At 34.8% G+C, this 10118-nt stretch overlaps 1 long non-coding RNA gene across 1 annotated transcript; it reads left to right on the forward strand.

The window, feature by feature from the left end:
* The first annotated feature begins 4530 nt into the window (after positions 1 to 4530).
* LOC141480113 (uncharacterized) lies at positions 4531 to 8753 on the forward strand. Its single transcript, XR_012464169.1, has 3 exons — positions 4531 to 5564; positions 5622 to 8204; positions 8254 to 8753. It is a non-coding gene; the product is annotated as an uncharacterized lncRNA (long non-coding RNA).
* Positions 8754 to 10118: the final 1365 nt, after the last annotated feature.

Below are 10118 nucleotides of genomic sequence, written 5' to 3' on the forward strand. Positions count from 1 at the left end.
GCCACACAATCAGTTTGGCGTCCCATTTACATTTGAAAGACTTGAACACTGACAAGTCCAGTGGCTGTAGCAGATGAGAACTGTGGGGTGGAAGCTTGAGAATAGTTATATTTTCTCTGATAGCAGTTTCTATTATAACTGGATCGATATGAGTGCTGTGACCACCATATACTATCAAGGCGGGCTTTTTATCACCTAAAGCTGGGATGATAGTTTTCATGAAATAATTCCGAAATACATCACTCTCCATCCACCCTTTTTTAGTAGCTGCATTAACTGTTCCAGGGTAGCTCACAACTTCAGGAGCATTCCATTTATCCCACAGATGCATACCCTTGAAAATTATCAAAGGTGGGGCTTTCCCTCCTGCAGCGTTACACATTACTAATATGGTCGTATTTTCTTTTCCAGGGCTACTTATTGTTCTCGAAGACGGCTTTCTGGGATCCATTGAGAAGCTTGTTTCATCCAAATTCCAAATCTGTGATGGTTTGGCATGTAGATTCAGTTCATCTAGTGTAGATTTCAGGAGTGAAAAGTAATTATGAATTGTGAATGGATCCAATGTTTTTTTTTCTGTAATATTCCACATTTTGTGGTACTTTGAGACTCAAATGGTGTCTCTTTCTTAATCCAAGAAACCATTCTTCACCAGGAGTACCATCCTTGAATTTGGTGACAATATCATTTTTGTTGACATAAGACCCAACAAGTTCTAGAACTGATTTCATTCGCCAATTTAACTTCTTCATCATGTGGAATCGTAGTTGGGCGCCCTTTGGCCTTACTTATTTTGCCTCTCAATCCTCTAGCTCGAGCATAGAGTGAAGAATATGGAATATTGAATGCTTTCGATGCAGCGTACATACTCTTGCCTCCTTGCTGTGACTGCTTCTAATGCATTTTGAAGATAAACTTCCGTATAAACCGGCTTAGCCCCTTTCTTTTTGTAATTGCGAACCATGATGGACACAACTGCTGAAACAAAACCATAATAATAGTACTGGAGTATGAACTGATGTAACTTTTATATAACGGGGCAATTGTGTTACTATTATCAACATTACCCCTGATAGTAAGTGTCACATTTGCCCCATACTCGTTTTCACAGGGGTAAATGTAATGCAACTTCAAATAACCTTCCACATAATAATATCATAAAGTATACATTGTACAGTATGAAATGGGTATAAAGGCATAATAAAACGACTACTTACCAAGTTGAAACTACGAAAATACAATTTTCGAAATAAACGGTTTGTATTCGTATTTCAGGTTATGAATAAGACTCACGCGCAACGATGAAATGCTCAGTAGTGCGCCGACTGTGGAGGTTTCTCTGGTGGAGTTTTGATGAACGATTATATTAGGATGACTGCACAATAGATGTCGGTTGTATCAAACAGTTTGAAAGAAATGTATGACTCACTATCACAATTGCCTCGTTATCACATTTACCCGCATTTACCTTATAAAACGATTAAAATAAATGAATGACTGACAGTTAGCCCAGTCACATACTTGCAACTTTAGTCTAACCCGTTTCATTTCATTAGAGCCCACAAATTGACCCAACAGTTTTTTTCCCATTAGGACTGTGAATTTGCATGTCTTTGAACGATTTTAGGCTTTTGTGATCTGTCTATGGCGTTTGATTGTGTTGATCATAAAATCTTGATGAGAAAAATTCACCAATAAGGCTGCAGACGAATGATTCTCGAATGGTTTGATTTTTACCTTTCAGGAAGGAATCGAATGGTGAGAACATCCGGATTTCAGAAAAAAAAAGGATATTTTGTGTGGTGTTCCACAAGGATCAGTTTTAGGACCCATCTTATTCTTGTTATATGTCAACGACATTGCAAATTTGAGCATTTCTGGAAATTTCACTCTTTTCGCTGATGACACGACGATATTGCGGAACAACAAAAACTCAAATGATTTACGCAATGCAATATCTACTGATATGAAAAAAAATCGAAAAGTGGTGTGATACTAATTTGCTATCCTTCAATATTGTAACGTTACCGATTTGTTCCACACGGTATAATCATTGTAAACGCCAGAATAACAATTTTCAAGCACCCGTAGGTCCCTCCCTCCTTTTTGTTTGTAAACTGGTGGGCCGTGAGATTACAGAGTTAAACTATTGTTGTTGGCTTTCATTAAATTAGTAGACAGTACTTTTCCAATCATTATTGAAGTATTTTCAATGTAGATGGAGTGCGATTTACTACCGTGCTCTAAGCTTTAAAGAATCTTTTTCAGGTATATTTCGGCATCCAATTGGTGAAATCTTATATATTTTACATTTTTTTTAGAACCACCGATCCCTACGATAATATATTTTCATACTTGCAACACACCTAGTAGTCAAGGATATAATTGAAGATCAACTAACGTATCCCTGAAGAAATGTTGATATTTCATTTCATATTATATTTTAAATATCTTGACGAAATTCTCTTTAGGAGGGAATATTCCCCATAGTATCAATCCCTGATTTTTTCAATCATTCAGTAGATTGTTCCAGTTTGGAAAATTTATTTGAATGATTTGATATTTTGAAACAGCTCTACTCGATTGCTTATTGGTTCATCACACCTGTCCATGACGTATGGTCATGCGCCGGAATTCGTATTATTCCGTTTCAATATGATAATCCTTCGGATTCCATTTTTGAGGTTTCTTTGTGAAGGTTCGAAGAAGACCCACCTGAAAAATTTGTTTATAGAAACATCTCTTTGAGGATTATTTCCGAGGGTCTTCACTTGGTGAAAACAGTGCCTAGATTTGCTTGCTTGGGTATAGCATTTTATGTTGAATTGGCCTTTCACTCTCTTTGGAGGATAATAGAACTTCACGTAAGTGACACCAAATCTTCCCCGACTTTTCAGCATCGCCATTTTGGACCTTCAATTTATGTACTATTTCCTTCCTTTTATAGTTCTTGTTGTCGTTTCATAACTTTCTTCATTCGGTATTCACCATACTATTGGTTGATAATTTACTAGAAAAAATGAAGACATTGCCCAAAAGATTCTGAAATAAAATTCCGATTGGGGTTTTTGGGAAACCCTTTCGAAACTTGAAGGTAGGTTTCATTATGGTTTTTCTTTCTGTATATATCATAATAAACGTATACTTGTTTGACTTTCACGAGCTCGTGGTGAATTCCAATTTTACTTTCTTTTTTCTTTCATGTGAGAATAGTCACAAATCACAAGGGTTATACATTTTTTAATGAATCAGAAATAATTCATTCGGATTATTCGTAATTTTCAAAGTGAATTCGATCATTTGGTTGATATATCAATAAATATTAATGTTGTAATTTTTTTTTAAGCTAGGAAGACATTGCTAATTTTCTTAAATCAAATTCATTATTTTTTTTATATTGCTTCTTTGAAAAATAAATATACATGCAGCGATTATTTTCAACTGCCAGTGAAAGGTTTTTTGTATCTAAATGCATTTGGTTATATTCAAATGGGAGAAATTTTAATTCTTTGAATTCTTCCTAGGGTTTTATGGGGCAGTGCAGAAGCTGCTTTTTTTTTCATTTGGGAACATCCGTTAGCCGAATCTAAATGAGAGCTGTTCACTCAATAGTGGGAAAATTATAGAAGAAGGATTTAGTTTTTTTTCTACCCTGAATTCATCGGAGTCAAGGGCTTCAACATTGAGTTTGGCACTTCAGGAGATGTCAAGCCACGTAAGTAGACAGAGAATGAGTCGTCGTTTTTTTTTAAATATTTCTTTTCTCGCCTCTTGTCATCATACCATCATATATAGACAATACATTGTAAAAAAACGGTAGAAATTAGTTTCATATTGATGATTTGTTTTATTTTTGACATACGTGAAACGTGACTTTCGCTCTGGATCCAAAGCTAGCGGCTATTTAATTTTTGTGTTAAGTCCTTCCATCACTTCACGAATCTACTAGACCGTGCTTCCGGGCTCTGCAATGCGAAGGAAGGTCTCAGAAAAGAACTAAGCGTCATCAAAAATGACCTTCAACGGAATGGTTTCTCCGAAGTGATCCTGGAACAGTCTTTAGCTAGATGACAGGAAGAGCTCCACAAGGAAGAGGAGCCACCACAACCAGTACTTGTACTTCCCTACAACAGAGGATTGTCGGAAAGGATGAGAAGGATTGGATTCAAGTATAAGATAAGAACCTGTTTCAGATCTGGAAATACTATCCGTAGCAGTCTCACGAAAACCAGGCCATTTTACTTTCAGTTTTTTGTTCAATAAAATTGTTTTTTCAGTTAATCTTTTCAATTTTTTCAAAGATTCTTTTAGGGATTTCAAATCAATTTATATCATATTAGACAATGGAAGTCCTAACTGATGAAATACACCTCTGTCAAGTCTCTTTTCAGGTTTCTTTCAATTGTGCTGAGATTCATCACATCTGGTGATATCTTCGTCCTTCGTTTCAAGGATTATTGGATTGTTTGTTGTAGTTGTGTCATTGGGTCCTACATTGCTTGAATTTTTTTCTATTCATTCCATAAATTCATTTCATGGTATAACTCATGAAATTACTTGAAGACATTGCAAAATGGTTGAAACGAATTCTTAAGCAGACTTCATTTCCAACTGAAAAATGGTGGTGTATATTCTGAACATTTATTGAAGTGAGCTTTGAATGAATTCATTACTGAAATTGTTGATATTATTCGCTATTGTTCAAGTATGGTGAGTCCGATTTTTAAAAATTGACCAGCTTCGAATAGAGAATTTAGTGGCCATCAATCGATGATTCATAATAATAGCATTCTGTTGAAAGCTTTCTTTCGGTCAGGCTATTGTTTTTTCTCGAAAATACTAGAAGTGATGGTTTTTATATCAATTTTATGATAATTTTGTTAACTGAATGAATATGGATTTTAAACTTTATATTCATACTCTGCTGGTATATTTATCAAATTAATGTTTTATGACAGTTGAGAACTTCGTCAGTTTGCTTTCGGATATTATAATGGCATACAGTGCATTTCTTGTCGCAGATGAGACTCGTAAAACTTCACCAAGTTTTGACAAAGCACTATAAATACTCTTCGAGTGGAAAGCCACAAAACGTAATAGTTTCTTCTTTCATTAACGTGACTGTTCAATGGGGTAGCTGTTGAGGACGGAACTTCGTGTAAATAACAAACTAAAACCCCTCTATGATTTATCATATTGCTAAACTCGATTGCGGTGCCGCTTAAACGGATTATCTGTCCTTGTCTAGACGTAAGCGACTCTTCGAGATTTGCAGTAGGTATTCTCCGTTATTGTTCTCGTAGGAATAAAATCGAAAACTTTGTTCGAGCCTAACGAAGTGGATGTGAATGCAAACATAAGTTTCATTCCGTACAATCTCGCAGAACGAAACTTAACCATAAATTTTAGGAGTTTTCAAAAATATCCTGAAACTTTCGTGTACCCCAGATTATCACAGATGAACTTTTGGTAATGAGGAAAGTGGCGATAATAAATATATTTTTTCCAATGAATTTTCACTTCACCCATATCGAATGGAACCAAATCGAATGAAATCATCTGAGGTAATGCTACAGATACTGATAAAATCGTAATGAACTTTATCGATATAAATTTTCCAGATTTCAACATCGTCATGGATGAATGCAGAGTTTTAACCAAAAAAACAAATTCTGTCAAGTTGAAAGACCCTTGGGAGTTATATCACCTACTATTCCAAAAATAAGTGGAACATCCATACATAAGCAAATTTTAAAAACTCTGAATCGATAAAACTTTCTACCTCAGAAACAATCTACAATACAATAGGTTCGTTCCAACCTTGAGTCACAAACAGATTTCCAACTGTTTGTAAATCGTTGTCAACGCGCATGTCTGGTAAATATTGGGTTCTGATTAATTTGAAATTTCTGATTGGAACAGCTGATAGTTCAACTGAAGTTTGGCATGGAATTTCAACATAACCTTTAAAAATAATTTGGGAAAGAAAGTTTTTGGCTTTCTACTACTCCATCTTAATACAAAAAAAGGGGATGAGGGAATCTTCCAGAGAAAGGAAGGAAGTAATCAATTTGAAAATAAGCAACTCTATACATGGATGTGTAGATCATGCAAAGAAGTAACTTTCAGACACAAACTGAAAGTATGTCCTCCTGAAACAGCTACTTTCATATTAACATTGAATTACACGAAAGAAAAAAATGAACACTGAATTATACAGAAGATACTTTTCTCTACTCAGTTTGTATTTCAAACATTCCACAACGAATGTCACTCCTAAAAATATAACCCCTTCAATTCTTTAAAAATAAATATAATCAAGTGTATTTCTGGAGAGTAAAAGAAGGTTGCAGTATTTTATATCTCTATTCTATTTACTTATCAACATGGAACTGAGAGGTCACCGCAATAATTAACTTGTGTAATTAAAGATGTTCATATTATAGGTTCACTTAAAGAATTCCCAATTTTTCCTGCGCCAGCAAATACATAATTTATTTTATAACAATTTTTGCAGGTTATGTTGTTTGTAAGTTGCATGAACATAAAACAGAAACAGTCATACGGAATACGCATGCTTCAGATTGATGGTTAGAAGATAATCCTCAAACCATTCTGATAGATTTCGAACAGGTTTGAATCTTGGATGGAACAGAAAACTGATAGTTTACTAATGGCTGGAAACTCACGTTGGAACGCAATCACATTACTGCGCAGAATCCTGACTGTCAGAAACTGTTTCTGAACGAACCTAATATAAAATAGATACAATCTACAATACAAAAAAATTGTACTACTGAATTGCTACATGATGAGGATGATATGTCGATTAGAGACCAGGAAAACTACATTTTGTTTTTATTATTGAAATTCACGCAAGCACTCTATAAATTTTTTTCCAATTTCGATTTTTTGTCTTTTTTAGGCTTATTATTTTGTGATGTCTTTAGGCGAGTTTCAGCCAATCTTCTCTACAAATTCAATTTTGAACCAAAGCGCTGCCGAAACATACAGGCATCAGGCAATTATAATGTTAATGAAGGCACTGCTCGACGTTGGTTTGCGAAATCCAGAAGGACAATTTGAGGACCCTGGTGGAGGCTGACTTATCAGAAACGGTACGTGTGATGGCGGATAAACTGAACGTCATTCTCCATACGATTTTGGAAGGTTTGAAACGTATTTGAGTGTTCAAAAACCTCGAAAAGTGGGTGCCCTACGAATTGAACGACGGACAGAAATTGTCACGTTTCGAATTATATTCTTTTGCGCAATCGGAACGTCTTTCTTTAGAATCGGATCGTCACGTGTGATGAATAGTGGATCCTTTCCGGCAAAAGGACAATGGTTGGACACCGATGAGCCCCAAGGCACTTTCCAAAAGCAAAAACCCATTAAATAAAGAATGGTGAGAAGATTAATCTTCCTCTCGAAAATGATCACTTGATGATCGAAACACGTGTTGAGGTGGTGAAATAACGGTTTGGTGTTCAGATGAAACTCCAGTAATATTCATTACCATAACAAAGATTCAAAACAGTGCATCACAAATGAATAAAAATATCTTCAAAAATTGGGGCTCTCACAGTTCAACTCTATGGGTCCTTCCCTTTTCGTGTAATTCTTCATTTTCCACCTATACGATTTATTGGGCGAACGCAATCATTGTGTGTTTGGTAACAGAAGAAGATAAAAAATGAAACATTTGCAGAGAATAGTTGCCTCGATCAATAGGGCGAATGAAAGAACGTTTCATGGTTATTTTCACATCTTATTGAAAAACGATTGTTATCTCTATTATCATTATTACCTCAGCATCGGTTTCAGTCATATCAATATATTTGATGATATATTTCTGGTAAGTTCACATCTTATGGTTGAACAAAATTCAGCTCAATATGTGAGATCACTGCTGATGTACCAACTCCCTATCGATTGTTTAAAGTTGTTCTTTTTAGGATGCTTAGAAATTGTTTTGTGAATTCACATGTATTTATACTCAGTAACTATCAAATGAATTTTGGATAGAATTCGTCAATTTCCTAAGATGATTTTTGTTCCAGTTTCGTTATTTTGAAAACCTTATTTGGTTGGGACTCTTGATTTCATTGTTCATTTCAATTATTCATACAGGCATTGGAATCAATTGGTATGCCACTGTGGAATTTGTCAAGAGAAGTAGATCTATCAGTATTGACACAACGGTAATAAAACCAACTGTTACAATATGAAATACCACTTTTTCTGTTTCAGCTAAGTACCAGTTGAATTTGATGAAAAGGTTATAGCATAATGATTTGATAGCCCAGAAGGGATAACAGAACAATTAATAATCAACAATTCTTACTGCATATATGGTATATCATTAGAGTCGAGTATTGAGCGGTACAAGTATGAGAGGTGATATATACACATTTTCCAAAATGAGATTCCTCTTTCGATAATATTGTAACGAATCTAAAGCTGCCCCTGACCGATATCTCAGCCAGCGAATAAACACATGACTCACCGCAAAAGAATGCCGTCTGAAGCCACCGCGAAAAGTCCAGGCCAGTCCCGAAACGACTATAGAATTCTAGAGCAATCGTTACCGATATATAAGGCCCGCTTTTCGTCCAGAGATGAACGAATTCAGAAAGCGAATCGAGCGGTTAAACAAGGAAATCAAACAGTGAAGATAAATCAAGCGTTAGTTGCTAAGTGTTGAATATAAATTAGTTTGTTAAAGTGAAATATTGTTAAAAATAAATTTGTTTTAGACAGTAAATTCTTTAATTCGTTCAAATATAGATAATATAATGAGAGCTTGAAAATCAGCTGAATTGCTGTTGCGTTAATCAACTGTCATTCCATCATTAACAAGAACTTCCAGAAATTGAAACATGTACAAGCTAACGATTAACGAGGTCCAATCTTTGTATCAAATGAATAAAATGTTACATACTAGCTAACCATTCGACTACTACACGTAATTGATCAGGATGAATCCATATTTTCATTCATAGAATTCGAAGTAAATTTTATATAGAAATACCTTCTTTGATGGACTATGAAAATACGTGTAGTCAGAATTGAAACGAATACATAAAAAACGCTAAATGCTTTGAAGGTGTCCCCTTCAAACGACGTTAGATTTTTTTGTGAAACGATAACAAGAACAAATCGGTTTTCGTGCTATTGAATTCTAAATTTTTGTCTCTCCTATGTATAACGACAATCCGCAAACAACCTCCACGGATCTCCTGCTTGCGTAAATTATGAAAAATGACTAAAAAGGGCTGACTCGAAGCCAACAGAAGGAGAAACAATTCAATCCATCAGAAAAATGAAATATAAGCCCTAGGAGAGAAAAAAATCTTCGAAAGAATCAAGCAAGCAGAAAAAAGGCGCAAATTGTGATATATGGCAGGAAGTCGTTTTCGTTTTATTTTCATCGACACTCTCTGGTGAATATGGCAGGTTTGAACATTGGTATTTCCTAATGGGACATCAACTAACCCCGATGCGATAAATATTCTATAACGAATAGTCTGCCATTTTCAGCTGTACCTCGCGGATATATAAAATACGTATTGCAATGTGAGAGCGTCACATAAGGAAATTCCCTGTGATTTGAAAAATACAGATATCGAAGCTACATTTACTTTTGATTTATTTTCGATATGTTTGATAAAATACTAGATATCAAGCTATTTTATTTTCAATACAATAAAACATTGTGTTTTTTGAAAATTCAGGGAAAGGCTTCCTTCAGATTCTCTGAAATTATTCCTCAACAAATGAATTTACCGATGGCAATCGGTCAATTATACTGATATTCGATTTATCCATAATTGAAAAATGAGATACTGAAGGTATTTCAAGATTTTATGATGAAAAATAAAAAAGCTCTCAGAATTTCTTGAAATGAAGCAAATGAAATTTAAATTGGAGGTTTGCAATAAAGAAATCCAGATATGGGAGATTCACAATGACTGAAATGAATATTCATTATTGAACATTTTATTGGAATATTATCAAATTTTATATGATGATCTTCCACATTGAAACCACATAGTTGTGCGAGCATGTTGTATTGAGTTGAAATTTTTTTCAAGTATCGATATTTTTGACATGAA

This window comes from Leptinotarsa decemlineata, unplaced genomic scaffold (genome assembly GCF_025532065.1).
Source record: "Leptinotarsa decemlineata unplaced genomic scaffold, Ldec_3_MD MMD2_P_RNA_scaffold_6, whole genome shotgun sequence".
Lineage (NCBI taxonomy): Eukaryota > Metazoa > Arthropoda > Insecta > Coleoptera > Chrysomelidae > Leptinotarsa > Leptinotarsa decemlineata.